The following is a 17,248-nucleotide window of genomic DNA, read 5'->3' as shown; positions in this document are numbered from 1 at the left end:
CCTTTATCATTTCCTTTCTTTAGCAAATAAATATTCTCAAGTCAGTCTCATCAACGGTACTCCACCGTCTTGAAGAAGACATTTCAAACCTCCATGCATGGCATACAAGGTGCACCATCATCTAAACTCTATACTCCTTTCTACTCCCGCCTCTTACCACTACTTAACAGGATCTCATTCTTCAACTATAGCAAATAATTTGCAGTTCTTTGAATGAAACATTGTACTATGCTTTTTTTCCTTTATAACTTTGTGTATCTCATTCCTTCTCTCTTGAAGGACTTTACCATAATTCTCTACCTGGCAAACACTACCTCCCTTCCATCTCAAGGCCTCTTTTGTGAGACTTTTCCTAACTCTCCCTTTCCTCCTGACCCAGTCTGGGTGAAGCATCCCTCATTTATGCTCTCAAATCACATCCAGGGTTTATCTCATTGATCTCCAAATATCTCTTTTAAGTGTTTGTCTCCCCTACCACACTGTGAGATCTTTGAAAAGAGGGACTCTGACCTGTCTTTATAGTCATAGCCCTTAGCACAGAGTGAACATCCAAGAACTCATTCATTCAACATATAGGTATGTTAATGTTTGCTGAATAAACAAATGAATGCTTTGGTAAAATTTCATCTAAAGACAGGTAATAAAAAAAGCCAAAGAATCTCCTAATATTGCTTCACTGTGAAACCAAACTACAGGATTTTAAACAAGAGAACATTGAAACCTATTGTCCAAGCTTTATATTCAAGGATGCTGCCAGGAGATGGAGGGGACTCCTAAGATGACACTTGTTCTACTGCCTCTCTTCTGGTATGATGACTGTGACACATGTGAATCGAAGTAAGTGAATTTTCTGTAGCAATGCCTCATACTCAACTCAGCAACTTCCTTACAACTCTTCTTTGAGCCACAATTTTTCAAATACCGAAGTAAAGGATAAAATACCTGTTCTAAAATATTCTTAAGGTGAGAATAGGCCTCTGTGGGGTGAATTTCAGTTCCACTCTCAATAGATCTATCATATTAATCACTAAAACTGGACCGATGTTTTCGAGCCAGGCTTGTCGCAGAACTGCCTGTGTCTGATTAAAAAAGAAAGAAAAATGTAAAGCTCGTGATTTGAAATAAGTAAAGCACATGAGAAAATCCTGATTAATAAGCAGCTCATTTCCATACTCCTTTATCACAACTCAGACCATGCCAGTCAGACACAGGTGTTCAACAGACATTAACAAAGTATATAACACAGAAGCATAGAACTACAGACAAGAAATCGTCCTTGCCTTTATGGAACTGACAACTTATTTATGAAGGATAAATAAAATTATGTAAAAGACAGTGAAGAGGGCTTCCTGTGTGGCGCAGTGGTTAGGAACCTGCCTGCCAACGCAGGGACATGGGTTCGAGCCCTGGTCCGGAAGGATCCCACATGCTGCGGAGCAACTAAGCCCGTGCACCACAGCTAATGAGCCTGCGCTCTGGAGCCCGCGAGCCACTACTGCGGAAGCCCGCATGCCTAGAGCCCGTGCTCCGCAACAGGAGAGGCCACGGCAGTGAGAAGCCTGCGCACCACAATGCTGCAACTGGAGAAAAGCCCACACGCAGCTGCCAAGACCCAGCACAGCCAAAAATAAATAAATTTATTTTTTAAAAAAACACAGTGAAGAGTTTCGTGGAGACAGTGAAGAGTTTTGTGGAATTTTACACACACACACACACACACACACACACACACACACACACACATAGTTTACTGAATTTTATTCAGTAAATAATCAGAAAACAAACACTCATGTTGCAAACACACAGGTTGAGAAACAGAACATTCCCCCAGAAGTCCCCTATGTATGCCTTCCTGATCATAAACAACCTCTCAGCATTAACCACTATTCTGCTATTCTAAAGTCAGGTCTGTTCATTTTACTCGTCTTCTCAGGGCACCTAAGACACTACAAAGACTAAGGCTGTGCTTCTCCAGTTGGGGGACCTGTGCCCTTACAGGCAATCAGACGGGAAGTTACAGAATAATTACAGCATATCTTCTTGGAATTATCAAATTTTCTCCATTTCTACAAGAAAACCTCATTTCATTGTGCTTTTGTTTTACTGTGCTTCACAGATGTCGCATTTTTTACAAACTGAAGGTTTGTGTCAACCCTGCATCAAGCAAGTTTATTAGGACCATTTTTCCAACAGCATTTGCTCACTTCATGTCATTATGTCCCGTTTTGGGAATTCTCACAATATTTTACAATTTTCATTATTCATCTATTTGTTGTGGTAATCTGTGATCACTGAACTTTGATGTTACCATTGCAACTCAAAGAAGGCTCAACAATCGTTAGCATTTTTTAGCAATACAGTATTTTTTAAATTAAGGTACATACATTTGTTTTTTAGACATAATGCTATTGCATACGTAAGAGACTTCAATATACTGTAAACATAACTCTTATTTGCATTGGGAAACTAAAAAAAGTTCATGTGACTCGCTTTACTGTGATATTCATTTTACTGCAGTGGCTCAGAACCAAAACTGCAATATCTCAGAGGTATGCCTGAAATTTAAACCTTTTCTTATTCTTTTTAAAAAACATTAAAACAAATCGGGGCATTTAAGAAGTAGGACACAAAGGTGACAACATTTTTAAAGATAACACGTAAGGTTTCAAAGAAAAATTATTTTAAAAACTGAATTTAGAAAGCCACTCTTGAGTTTCACGTCGACCCGAGTTACATGCTCACTCTGGCCTTAGGGGTGAACTTTTTGAACTTTGGTGGGAAAGATAAGAAAGTCTAGGTTAAGGATCTGGAAGAGTAAGAGAGGGGAGGAGGAAGGCAGAGAGACAGCGTGTGTAGGTGGGAGGGGGGGTAGACTGACAGACCAACAAAAGACACTCAGTATCTTGCTATCAATTACCTCTCACAGTTCAGAAACTTTTCCACCAGAGTGAAACCTCCAGATCCTCCTAAACACCTCTCCCATTTTTGCTGAGTTCTTCTCCAAGAGGACATGACAGACACATCAAGGTACCTTAAAGTCATTCTCTCTACTACCCCTTCAAATCTTGGGGGATTTAACTCCATCACAGACCAGAACACTACTGAATGTGAAATGTAAAACCAGCTTTCTGATGGTCAGTGAAATGTCCCAAGTGGCAGAGTCATCGGCAGTCAGTTCCTCCTCTCTCCCCACACCTTCTTTAAGCAGTTAAATATTTCCATGTTACAATCCACTACCTGCGGACAGACCCCTTCCACAGCATCCACAATAATGCACCCATCACAAATGCAAACAGCCGTCGATACTTCTGAGGAGAAATCCACATGTCCTGGAGAGTCTATCAGATTAATCAGGTACTCCTCCTCACCTGAAATGAAATTGGAAGACACACATTTTCAGTTGTGCAAGTATACAGTACTCTTCCTCAGGCAACCCTGAGTAAGAGAGCTTCTAAGAAATGACTGAATAAAGCTAAAGAAGACAAAAGCTCAATCAACAGCTACCATTCCAATTTAGGAATTCCCAACGATGGAACTATCGATTCCAAACAGCATCAGTGGGCTTCCCTGGTGGCTCAGCGGTTGAGAGTCCGCCTGCCGATGCAGGGGACACGGGTTCGTGCCCCGGTCCAGGAAGAGCCCACATGCTGCGGAGCGGCTGGGCCCATGAACCATGGCCGCTGAGCCTGCATGTCCGGAGCCTGTGCTCTGCAGTGGGAGAGGCCACAACAGTGAGAGGCCCGTGTACCGCAAAAAAAAAAAAAAAAAAAAAAAAAAACCAAAAACAAACAGCATCGGTATAAAAGTTTAAAGGATTGTATTTTTCTAATAATCTAGTAACCACTTATCAAGAGCTACTGTGAGCCAGGCACTGTGCTAAACACTTGTGCTCATCACACATTATTGAGCCCTTAAAATATCCATACAACATAAACATTCCTCTACTCACTGTGCAGATTAGGAAATTGGGACTACAAGAAACTAATGGAAAAGACACAAAGCAGGTAGCCAACTACTTCCCTACAACTTCTCAAAGAGCAGTGTGTGAATATGCACAGCAAGACTTACAGTCAATTCTAAGTCACAAATTTAAAGAGCAGCTACTATGTGCCAAGCAGTGTGCTACGTGCTCTCACATTTGATATACTGTATTCTTTAATCCTCACAACAAAGTTGTAAGCTGAGGGCATGACTCATGCCTATGTGTCCTGTTTTAGCACTGAAAGTCTCACATCCCGTCAAACGCCAACGTCAGTCCCACGTCCCACTAAGCCTTAATTCAGTCCCAGGCAAAGCAGAACTCCTGGCCACCCTAGGTTACAGAGACATCATATTATCAATTACAAGGTAATTAAGTAAACCAGCCAGAAAACCGGTAGTTCATTAGAATTCTATACTCATTCCCCATTCACTGATAAATCTGATACAATTCTCTTTTAATGGCATAATCATTACTTAAATGATCAAACACCTGAATATACCTATACTTTACTTTTGCTCCTCCTCTTAACTCAGTGTTTTTCAACTTTTGTGTGCTCCAGAACTACTACAGGGCTGAATGTTATAACTTATGGGCCATTTAAAGGAATTTCCCCAGTGTGATGTTAACAACTTGATGACCTGATTAGTGCCCTGTGTGACACTGATAATGATAAAACAACAACACTGTAGTAACCAAAGCCACAGCTCACATTTGTGGAGTGCCTATCTGGGCACTATCTGGCACTGTTCTAAACATTTTATAGACATTATCTAATGTTTTCTTACAACAACGCTTGCAGTAGTTACTACCATTAGGCCAATTTTACAGAGCAGGAAGCTAGGTCACGGAAAAGTAAAATATCTTTCTGAAGAACATCCAGCTAGAATCCAACTCTAAGGTAAATTGCCTAAGATCAAAGAATTCAAAATGGAAGAGTGAAAGTTCAAACCCATCTACCTTCAAAGTCATACCTTTAACCCCGATCCTCAAGATGGCATATATTTAATCTCACATGCCAAGATTCCACTGGTAGTGAATTTCTGAACACTAGGTTAAGGATTCCAAAATGCAGTGGGCTCGGTGGGAAATTCTGCCACCAATCAGCAAGACTGCCTTCTTCAATACCACTCCTTCTCCTGCTTCCTCTTTTCACGCAAATTGCTTTGTAAGGAATTCTGGCTCTGATGCACCCACCAGGGAAGACTCCAACCAGAGAGCACTGTGGACATCTCTAAACAAAGTCAAAGAACCTGTGCCCTGGAACAATGGCCCCGTGTGCCTCCTTAATCGAGTCTTTTACTGTCAGGTCTCACAGCATCAGTCTCACAGCTACCCTTTAGGATAAGCACCAGGGTCCCAACCAAATAAACCAGAGAAAAGTGAGCAGTGCTAGCAAGGTTCAGGGTTCTATCTGCTCCCATCACATAAAACAAAAGTTATGAGATTCTTGAAGTCATTCAGCATTTTTGCAGCCCAACCCTTCATTTCCTAAACATGCTAAAGCCCCCACAAGGGAAGACATTTACCCAAGGTCACAAAAGCAGTTGCAAGACAGAAACACACCCGGGTCTATCTACCACCTTAGTCACTTCCTATGAAGGTCACAGATGCCTCTACACTTTGCAGCAGAGGAAACAACACTTGTTTGTTCATTTGGCTAAGAACCAGAATAAGAAACCCTGGAGTGAAAAAAGATTGATGTTCACTTCCTGGAACCCATATAAGGGTTCTAAACCTCTGCAACCTACTCAGAACTTCTCTATGTTCACATCACCCTGGAGAGAAAGTCAGAGATCAAGGACCAGCTATCTTTCACTCAATTTCACATTGCTAAGATGTGCCATTACCATAAAGCATGGGGCCTATTGTTAGAACAACTGAAACAGTAACAGCAGCACACCTTTGACTAAGAGTTAGAGTGACACAGAGAGAGATACATGCGTGCACACACACTTAAGATGAGAGACTTTAGCATGCTTAAGAGCTGACAGGCACCAGGACAAAGGAGATAAGTCCAGAGCACAAGTCTCAGTGACAGGAGGCAAGCAAGGATGCTAATAATGTTACAGTTTGAGGGGCAGTGGCAAAAGGTTGAGAGAATGCTCCCATTTTCTGTGAAACAGAACGTAAAAATGTCTGCTGAGATTGTAGGAGAGGGACTGAGAGGTGGACTGAAGAGACTAGAAGGTTTAAGAGAGCTGTTGGAGAGAATGAGCAAGGCCCGACAGACAACATACTGGAATTCTGCCAGCAGCCCGAGGACCAGCCGATAACCCAGCACAAGTATGAGGAGAAAAAAGTGGAGAGAGTTAGCTCTATCGGGGTAGAGTTTTACTGGGAGGACAGAAGGTGAAGAAAGCAAACTGAGGACCTTGGCAAGACTGTCAGCAAAAAGACAAATCTGGGTTGTATGAGGCAGGAAGTAAATGAAGGACAGTGATGCAGCTCGAGACTGAAGGGCTTTCTGAAATCAAAGAATGGGTACCTTGCTACGCAGGCAAGAGAGCTGGGAAGAGTAAAGATTGTGGAGAAGGGAGTGTTTGAATTTGAAATGTCAAAGATGAACAGTTCTGGATGATGCTAAAATCCAGAAAGTAGCCATGCCAGAGGGAGGGTGAAGTGGAGATCTACACGTCACTACTGATGAAGCCATGCCGTTGGAGAGGTCATTTTCAGAAACGGTAAAAGCTACCCTGGTGGATCTGGGTAAAAAGGAAAACGATGAGCCAGGTGCCAAAGTCATTAATGAATGGGGACTGGGGACTGACTGATTTCCAAAGACTCCTGGTGCAAACGACGAGTCTGCAAATGTAATTACTTGGCTCCCAGGACTACTACCACATGCTAACTACTCTGTCTTCAGGGGAGTTTCTTAACCCCTGTGAACTCCATCTTGCATACATGTAAAATGAGGATAACATCCATCTCACACGATTGCTGTGAGGATCAAACAAAATCACGCATATGAGGCATCTGGCTCAGAATCCAACTATCGTGCACCCATTTTCTTAGATCTGGCATCAACTGAATGCATCACAAAGTAAAGCATTCATTATGTTAAGAGGAAATAATCTGATCTTTAGTCAAACAAGGGACAATGGAACCCTTCCCTCCCACCTGGGTCCCAAAGGAAGACGACAGAAATCAGAACCTCGGGTTAATGTTCACATATCTGGAAGGTAAGGGAAGCGACTGATACATGTCGGCCTTGTGTGAATCTGGATGGCATGAATCAGTTTCCCCGCGGCCAAGTGTTAAGAGATTAAGACCAGAGAGCCACAGAGTTGAAACTAACGTGGGTGTAAACTCTCCACTTGCCCACAACCACAACCCCTATGGAGGTGTTTATAAAGAGGTGAACCTGCACATGGATCTCTCTGCAGAAAGCCCTGCCATATCCTTGGTCTCCACATTTGGAGTACATCCAAGCTACAGTGTGGCTGCCACCTGGGTAAATACTGAGTATCCCACTGAACCAGGTAGTTAGCTAGCTAGCACATATGCCTGAAGTACAAACTGAAAGCCTGTATGTTAACGCCAACTGCAATTTGTTCTACATAGTGCTTTACAAAATTTTTTTTTTTTTTTGCGGTATGCGGGCCTCTCACTGCCATGGCCTCTCCCGTTGCAGAACACAGACTCCGGACGTGCAGGCTCAGCAGCCATGGCTCACGGGCCCAGCCGCTCGGCAGCACGTGGGATCTTCCCAGACCGGGGCACGAACCCGTGTCCCCTGCATCGGCAGGCAGACTCCCAACCACTGTGCCACCAGGGAAGCCCCCAGGGAAGCCCCCAATTTTTACTATGTTGCCAGTATTTTAAAAATTGGAGGATTTTACAAAAAAATCTTGATGCCAAGTTTTCTTGAAAAAACAAAACAAAACAAAACAAAAATACGGGGCATCAGTCAGCTGCAGCTGACTACACTAGCCCACAGCCAGGTAGTGGGCGGTGTTTCATGGGTGGGCAGAGGCTACTCTCTAACTCATAACAGTCCCACCCAGACTGCCTCATTCATGCAGAGCTGTTGACACCAGCACCATGTCAAGAACTAATAATATAGTACTTAATAATCAAATTAGGCTGGTGTTGGAATAAGTAGTTAACTCTTTGGGGGGGAATTTAAGTTAGACATCTACCTCACAGTTTGCATGTATACACATAACACGTGTACAATTATGGTAGGATTAAATGTAAGAACTGAAAGTATAAAAGAACTGGTGATAAACTAGAAGTAATTTTTATTTCAGTCTTGTGTTTTAATGTATATTCTACAACATACTGAATTTTCTATAATACATATAAACTTGTAAATTTATTTAAAATTTTTAAAAAGACAACTTAGAGTGAAAACTTCATTTCAGAAGTTCTGCAATAGCAATATTTGCTCACAGGTATAAAGAACAGCTACAGGGTAGAAATGACAACAACAGGCCTTCAGACAACAACAGTCCAGGAATTTCTAAGTATTTAATCCATCTGAATACATTTCTCTCATCTATAGTTGCATCCTAGGCTAAAGGATTCAAAGGTATTATATCCTCTTAGGATTTTTTTATAGAATGTATACTGGGATTGGGATTATTTCCTAACTCTTGAAATGACCAGATAAATGTATAGTATCCTTATGAGAAGGGCACAAAGAGAGGTGGCTAAGAAATAGGAAAATAACAAGATTTAACAATATGGCCCCAACATTTATACCAAATTTTAGTCACAAATGTAAAGATGAGAGAGGCTCCATTTTCTCAAGGAAGAACTGGGGCCCTGGAAAATGCTAAGATACGAATATCACCTTGATGGTTTTCAACACTCTATCTGTAATATGCATAGTTTTGGTAAGCTTATTTGTTTACCTTAAACTAGAAAAATACCTTATCTTTCAATCCAAGTGAGGATTTGAAAACATTTTTGAAAGCTGGTTAAATTAAGAGTCAAAACCAGAAAGCACTTTATTAACATTTAGTACAGAGATCCTCAACTAACAGGGCATTTGGAAGGGGCATGGGAAGGAGGGAAGAAGTGGTAAACACAAAAATCACCTGCAGAGTTTCTTCAACCATCAGGTCTCCCTCCTCCAGAAGGGAGATCCCCTTCAGGTTGTCCCACCTTCACAGCAGGAAGTGCCCCATTCCAGAGAGTCAATGCTGAGATAGTGATGAGAATGTATCTCATCTCTCGGATGTTTTGAGAACATGTCTCAGTCAACATCCCCAACTTCCACCCCCATTTTGCAGATGTGGAAAGCAAGGCTCTAACTGTCAAGTGTGGTGACTGCCTAACCCACAGCCCCTTCTAGGCCATCATGGTCACAAAGAAACATGTTGAATACTTTATGGCTCCACTCCAATCACCACTGATCAGACTAGGAGATGACCATCCAACTACAGGCTGGCAGTCCATAGGTGCAACCTCTGCCATAGCCTGGCATCAAAACACAAGCTGAGCAACATCCTGCTCTTGAGATGTATGCTCGTAAACGTAGGAGAAAGCAGCAGTAAGCAACAGAACTACGGGAAAAAAACAGGAGTTGAGAGGAGGGGTCAGGGAAAGGGGAGTTTATGAAGATGGAGGCACTAAGGGTAGGCAAAAGCTATAAAATAGAGAAAAGACTTACAGGGTGAAAACAGATAAAAACAGAGAACTCAACCCAAGGATGACGGTGGAGTTCCAGAGGGAAGATCCGTTAACTTTTACTGATGGTCTCTAGAGCCATCCTGGAACCAGAATCAACATCTGCCTTCAGTTTCTTTGAGATGTCATTCCAATAATGCTCCTGCTTTTGGATTGTCATGACTCTTGTTTCCAGTATCATTTCACACATATTCTGTTAATAAGCCATCCCACCCCAACCAAGCTAGCTTAAGCCTCTGCTCTGTGCAATCGAGAAAGTATATCTAGGACACTCTGAAAGCAAGTTATCCAAGGTCATACAGTTCAACAAAATAAAGATTAGACCATTCAATTCCCTGGGACCTATAGCCATTTTCCTGCAACACTGTACCACAAAGACAAAAGGGAACTGGAATGACTAAAGGTGATGATACATAAAGTAAACCTTAATAAAATGGTTTAAAAAGGGTTGAGGGAAGGCTTCCCAGGTGGCGCAGTGGTTGCGAGTCTGCCTTCCGATGCAGGGGACACGGGTTCGTGCCCCAGTCTGGGAAGATCCCACATGCTGCAGAGCAGCTAGGCTCGTGAGCCATGGCTGCTGAGCCAGCGCGTCCAGAGCCTGTGCTTCGCAATGGGAGAGGCCACAACAGTGAGAGGCCCGCGTACTGCAAAAAAAAGGGGTGGTGGTGAAGGAACTGGAGACAAAGTCCAGAGAGCAACTAAAATTGACACTAAAGTAATCTTCAAATGAAAACAGACTAATAATATGAGTGTGGAAAAAGGAAGGCTACAAAGCTCTTAAAATCTATAAAAATAAGGAGAGAAAAGAAATAAACTGACCACTGACCCATTCAGTGGATCACAGAATGAGGATGTTTAAAAGGTGAGAGGTAGTTTTTAAAAAATAAGGCATCAGGAGCTTCCCTCATGGCACACTGGTTGAGAATCTGCCTGCCAATGCAGGGGACACGGGTTCGAGCCCTGGTCTCAGAAGATCCCACATGCCGCGGAGCAACTAGGCCCATGAGCCACAACTACTGAGCCTGTGTGTCTGAAGCCTGTGCTCTGCAACAAGAGAGGCCGCGATAGTGAGAGGCCTGTGCACCGTGATGAAGAGTGGCCCCTGCTTGCCGCAGCAAGATAAAGCCCTAGCACAGAAACGAAGACCCAGCACAGCCAAAAATAAATATTAAAACAATAAAATTAATTTAAAAAATAAGGCATCAGTTTAAATACTAAACACTGGGAATTCATGTACCTAAAAGCTTCAAAACTGGTTTAGTTTAAAAACACTGTAAGACTCACCTCAAAGAGAAGAGTCATGTCCCATATAGTACAACCCTTGGTGTCAGTCCCAGAGATATGAAGGATAAATCACAGGTCTATTAGGAAAATGAAATATAGCTTTATTATTTTCTTCTAGTTATAAAAATTCACATTTTGTATAAAGTTTCCAAACAGTGCAAAATAAATATTTTGAAAAGTGTTAAGTTTCACATAATGCAGCCCCTAATAACTACAGTTAAGGTTCTGGTGTTTCCTTCCAGACACCTTTATCTATATATATAATATATTCTTATTACTAAAACATATTCATATCTTATAAGTATTTACTCTGCAACTTGCTTTTTGCCTCCTACTTTACGTTTTCTATATAATTACATATAGGTCAAACAGTTGCTTGAACAGCTGCATAGCATTTCACAGCATGGATGTATCAGTTTACTTAACTATTTTCCTTAACTATTTCACTATTTTCTTTAACTATTTTCCTTAACTATTTAAGGTTGTTGGCATTCTTTTCCCTAATACAAACTGTTGGGTGAATGTCAATGAACATATATCTCATGTGCCTGTATGACTGTTTCTGTCAGATAAATTCCTGGAAGTGTTACTGTCAAAATGGCATCCTGATCTGGGGATTAAAACTATAGTGATCATGGCAATGCATACACAGTCAAGTAAATAAGACTCTAGATCTAATAGGCAGGCCATAGGACAGAAGGAGGACCTAGCGAGGACATGGGACAATAAGGCTGAACCAGCAAGGTTCTAACACTCCAGACCTTCCTCTAAAGAAATCTATACAATCACCTGGGTGGAAGGGGGCACCTGTGAGCTGCCAGTTCTTCTGCCCTCAAGCCAGTCAGATGTCCCCATCTGTATTCAAATCTGGACAGCCTGACTCTGATCTGACAACAGATCATCTGGAAAGGTCAGAATGAAATTTGTGGAATGCAAAGCAAAAAACCTGAGGCCTGAAACTAATTCAGGAAGAGAAAGAAGGACACAAAAGATACAAAAACCATTGTTCTTTAAAACACAGATCGATTTACCTTTTGCATAATGTAGTGAAATGGCACTGGATTTCATCGTGATCCCTCGGACATGTTCATCCTCTCTGCTGTCCATGTACCTTAACTGTAAAAATGCAACATATGCATCCTTATTTCCCAATGAATTAAAATGTAATATTAAAATGACTGATTTGGATTTTTGTTTTAAACACTTAACTTTTTAGTCTTATTGCCATGAAATTGTTCGTTTTGTCCATTATTACCTTCTTAATTTCTGCAGCATTTTTCTTTCCTAGTACCACTTCTTTCTTCCACCTTTCCTTTCTCCTGATCAATGTTGAACTTTATATCAGTTGTAATGCAAGACAATCATAAACTGTCTACGTTGCTAGTAACTTTTTTTAAATTAATAGGCTTTATCTTTTTAGAGCAATTTTAAGTTTATACAAAACTTGAGGGCTTCCCTGGTAGCGTAGTGGTTGAGAGTCCGCCTGCCGATGCAGGGGACACGGGTTTGTGCCCTGGTCCGGGAAGATCCCATATGCCGCAGAGCGGCTAGGCCCGTGAGCCATGGTCGCAGAGTCTGCGCATCTGGAGCCTGTGCTCCGTAACGGGAGAGGCCACAACAGTGAGAGGCCCACGTACCACAAACAAATAAAAAAAAAAAAAGAAAAGAAAAATTGACTGGAAAGTAAAGAGGTTCCCAAGCATCCCCTCCCACACACAGTTCCCCTTATTAGTTACATCTTATATTAGTGTATAGTGTGATATATGTTACAATTAATGAACCAATATCAATACACTATTATTAATTAAAGTCCATAACTTACATTAGGATTCACTCTTTAAATGTATTATGACGTGTCCACCATCACTGTATCATATTTGTTAGCTGTATTAATCTTTTTGAAGAACAAATTGTGGCTTTATTGATCTTTTCTACTTCATTAATTTATGGTTTATTATTTCCTTTCATCTACTCACTTTAGAGTTATTGTACTTTTTCTCACTTCTCAACTGGGAAAAATAAAAGCACTTTATTATTTCATTCAACCCAGTTTTTTTAGCCTGCTATAGACAGTATCATGGGCCAGTTCCCCACCCAACGTGCCTCAAATGCCCAAGTCTTCCTTCAGTATCTTAGGTCTACTTTTTAATTTCAATTTTGCTTCTCTATCTCCTCTTCTCTATATTATCAGTCACCTGATAACTCCTGCTGACTATACTGTAAATTCACTGAAGGGAGGAACATCTCTACCTTTCTACTGCAAATAAATTATTCCAATTTCTTTCAGTTCACAGTTAAAAACAAAGGTCTCTATCATTTCATTTCCTAAAACATGATCTTCATCATGACCCTCAGGCTTCAGAAGCCTTCCTTTGGTACTTAGGTTAGCCTTCAAGGTCTTTGTAATCTGATACATTTTTTGTACCTGTACCTTTTTCTCTCTCAGTATAGGCAAACGTTCCACTCAAATCAAGCACAATCCACAAATTAGCCTTTATGCATTTTATCCACATTATTACCCACTGTGAAGCATCTCTTCCACCTGTGAAATTTTCCACAGTCATGCCAGGTTATCAAATGACTGGTTGCAAAAGCTCTTTCTTGCACATAAAATATTAATATAAAGTAACATAAAGCAATCTAGAAATAACTTTTTCTCAACAATCTATTTTATCTTGCTAAATGAATTGGCAGCTTCTTAGATGCATGAACTATGCTTTATATTTTTTCGATCTTTAAGAGCACAACGAAGGACTCATCACATTGTAGATTTGCTAATACTTACTGAAATGCAAGTATATATCAAATATAACATACCTTGCCTGCCAGGCGACTGGAGATGATGCCATTGCTAGATATAAGACAGTCAGCCAGAGTAGTTTTTCCTGTTAAAGTAACATTAAATATTAAATGTTAATTAACATTAACATTAAATATTAATTTAAATCGATTTTTTTAAAGGGTGAGGTAGGTAGATTGTTTCAACAAATTTAACATCTACCATAGAACTGGTTTAGCAAATATTTCCTATTTACCTATACTAAGTGAATCGAGATACAATGGGCATTTTAATTAGAACTTTGAACAAAACATCATCTAGAAGGACACAGATTCCAGCACTCCACAGTGCTGTAATCTGTATTGCCAACCCTGCGGATCAACCTCAGTTTAAAATCCATCAAGCAACATTTTTTATTAAGGACAGAAAAAATTTTTTTAATTGAGGCATAATTTACACAGAGCAAAATACACAGACTCTTAGGTGATAAGACAAACCACTGTACCAATCAAAATATAAAACATCTGACAAACAACTTTTACAGTTACTCAAATCTGTCCGACCAAGAATTTGATCAAGTTTATTGTAATGATTGCATCAGTCATCAGATATCCATAACTGTGTCCAGGCCTATAAACTTAAACTCTTGATAGCTCAGCATGACAAAAGGATAGCACAGCAATCATTTTTTCCTCTGAATGATATACTGGGTAAAACATCACCACAAGGCAATGGAACATTATCTTTTGCCATATTTCCCCATGTATGGCCTCAGCTGGCTTTTGCCAGTTAAACTGTTGGAAGAAAATACCCATTTGGCAAAGACATTCATGAAATTTACCCATATCTCCTACTGTTTGCAAGCCAATGGAGGGCATCAGCTACACTGCAGTGACCAAGGCTACCTAGTATCTATGTTCAAATATAAACGTAGGAATCTACTCTAATGATAAAAAAAATTCTTATGATACTCTAGTACCCATTTGAACCTTTAGTACTGTATTAAGTGCTTGCCATGTAAATATTACGTATCAGCGTATAACCCTAGAGCGTCACTTTCCTGCTTCCAATGGAGTGGAACATTCTAAGTACGGCGAGCATATATCCCCCCAAAATGCAAGTGTCAAGAAAGCGGGGACTTTGCTTTATTCACAACTGTATCCCTAGGACCAGAACAAGTCTTGGCATATAAGAAACGTTCAATAAATTATCCGTTGAATGAATAAATGAATCACAGATTTTCTAGGATAGTATTATTTTAACATACTTTAAAATAGTAAATTGTAAAGGAATTTGCTATACACACACATGCCACTGACTTGCCGCATGATTTAATTCACAAAGCAAAAGAACATACTTTTGTCAAACTTCATGTCCTCAAAACGTGAGCAGCATAATTATAGAAACTCGTGGGGTAGGATGTCACCAGATTTGTATACAAACCTCATTCTCAGTTGACTTCACTTACAAAGTGATCCATCACCTCTCCTTTTAGTTCCCATAACTACTTCACGTGAACTATTATATCAATGGCAATAGCCACCTAACGTCTTTTCTGCCTTTCAATCCATCCAAAACACTTCCACCGGACCATTCTTACTAATGTACTTTTTGTTTACAACATGCCTGCTTTATTCTGTTCTCCCAATGGCTCCCTATTACCTAATAATAAATAATGCTAATGATCCATCTTCATGGTAAAGCACGTACCTGCCAAGGGCTTCTCATTATCATCATTTAATCCTCACAATGCGATAAGGTGCGTTTGGTTTTTATTCCACTACACAGAGGCTGCAGACTGAAGCTCAAAAAGGCCAAGTAACTGGAAATGGAGTTTTGAACTCAGGTTGTCTAACTCCAGAGCTGGAGCACTTAACCCATATCCTAGTGCCTAGCTGGCACGAAGGGCTCTTTAAGATACAGCCCAGCCTACCTCTTCACTTTTCTCTCCTACTCCCTCACCTTCAGGAGGGTATATAGGTTTTATTTCACACTCCCAATCCTATCACTTTGCTGTGGCTGCATGAACTAAGAGAGAGTCTGAAACCAAGCGCGGGCTTAGCAGGAGGCAATGCTGTGGTATGAAAGCAATGCCTGTGAGAAGCTAAGCACCATGCATCCCTGCCCCCCTCTCATGTCCCGTGCTGTGGTCACATACATTCATTCTCCCCTTGCTGACATTATTCCCACTTGAAATGTGTGTCCCCATCTGCCATCTTGAATCACCCTTCAGGGGTCATCTCTAACACTCTTATAAAGCCCTTTTCTTAACCCATTACTAGCTTCCCGACCCTCCAGCTCTCTCAACCCTTAGAGTCTACTTTTTCCGTGTCTCATGTTGCGCTGCCTCAACCCCCAAATCACCTCTCTATATAGCTGGGCTGGTGCCCTGTGCATAAATCTCTACCTTCTGACATAGCTAGCAAAATACTTCGAATTTAGCACATGTTCCATGAACATCAGACGAGTTAAACAGAATCACATAACACAGGTTCTGAGGACATTATGTCAAGGCTACAGACGTGTTACATTACAAAGCCATTTCAAAATACTTGACAAATACTTAAAAACTCAACTTCTCGTTTAAAAGACAACAAAATATACTACATAGAAGAATAACAATCACTAGTTAGCTGCGATCCTCCCACAGCAAACTTTTAAAGGAAATAAGACTTGCAGCTTAGCAAGGATTACTCTGAACTGCCCACAGCATCACTCCACTGACACATGTGGAGACGCACCCCCTTCGTTACTGAAAATAAGCCACTTAGAAAGGATTCTTACCATGGTCAACATGAGCCAAGACACAGATATTCCTGATGTTAGCCGTGTTTTTCTGGAGTTGAATCATCTTATCCAAACTATTGAGCACCATGGTCACTTATGTCCTGTGACTATTAATTAAACACGTATTACAAATGGCTGAAGATCGGGGCGTTAAAAGATCAAAGTTTCTACTGCTGGGAGCTGACAAGACTTCTCGAGTCCCTTAAAGTAAGAACCCAACGGATGCTTCCTTCTGAAGGGACAGACCCACCCAGGCCCAAGTCCAATTTGAGCACTTCAACAAATACTGTACCACGACTGTACTTGCGGAGTTTACTCATCCTCCCGGATCGGCCGTTTGCGATGAATCACAAAGCTCGTGGGGGTTGGGTGCACAGTGACACCTGGAACTCTGCCCCGTACTCTGTACTCGAGCATTATTTCTCCAGGTCAGCGATTACATACTGGAAGGGTCTTAATGCAGGAGGGAGAGAAGATGCCGATATCTCTCTCTTCCCCTGCTCGATCTTTTTCCAAGCCTTTCCTATCACTCCCACTTGCTTTCACTGGAGGTGAAACACCCAGCTTCCCGACTAAATTTTGGGGTCACGTGCAGGTGCACTGAACGTCTTCCATTCCTTTCCACACTGGGGAAACAAAGAAAAAACAAACCCTCAACTCTACATTCCCTTTATCCTCACTCCCTTTTTCTTTGAGGATCCCGGGTCCGCACTGAGAAACGGCCGGCCCGGCCCTGACACTACGCTCGGACGGCAAACGCTCCCAGCCTGGGCTGGCCCCTA

General features: G+C 41.2%; 2 long non-coding RNA genes across 5 annotated transcripts in view; one reads left to right on the top strand and one right to left on the bottom strand.

Annotated features, from left to right (window-relative positions):
• The window catches only part of LOC131765117 (uncharacterized), a 112,643-nt gene that overhangs the window by 44,787 nt on the left and 50,608 nt on the right, over window positions 1-17,248 (top strand). The gene's annotated exons all lie outside the window — the stretch shown is intronic.
• Window positions 3,160-16,899, bottom strand: LOC131765123 (uncharacterized). Of its 2 annotated transcripts, XR_010835438.1 has the most exons (6): window positions 16,759-16,899; window positions 16,464-16,573; window positions 13,718-13,785; window positions 11,932-12,016; window positions 10,901-10,977; window positions 3,160-3,368 (listed from the first exon to the last, which is right to left on the bottom strand). It is a non-coding gene; the product is annotated as an uncharacterized lncRNA (long non-coding RNA). The 2 variants fall into 2 exon arrangements; XR_010835439.1 differs by lacking the exons at window positions 10,901-10,977; window positions 11,932-12,016.

The sequence above is a fragment of the Kogia breviceps genome, chromosome 11 (assembly GCF_026419965.1).
Source record: "Kogia breviceps isolate mKogBre1 chromosome 11, mKogBre1 haplotype 1, whole genome shotgun sequence".
Taxonomy (NCBI): Eukaryota; Metazoa; Chordata; class Mammalia; order Artiodactyla; family Physeteridae; genus Kogia; species Kogia breviceps.
The sequence above is the reverse complement of the archived record's forward strand: the minus strand, read 5'-3'. Positions and strand labels throughout refer to the sequence as shown.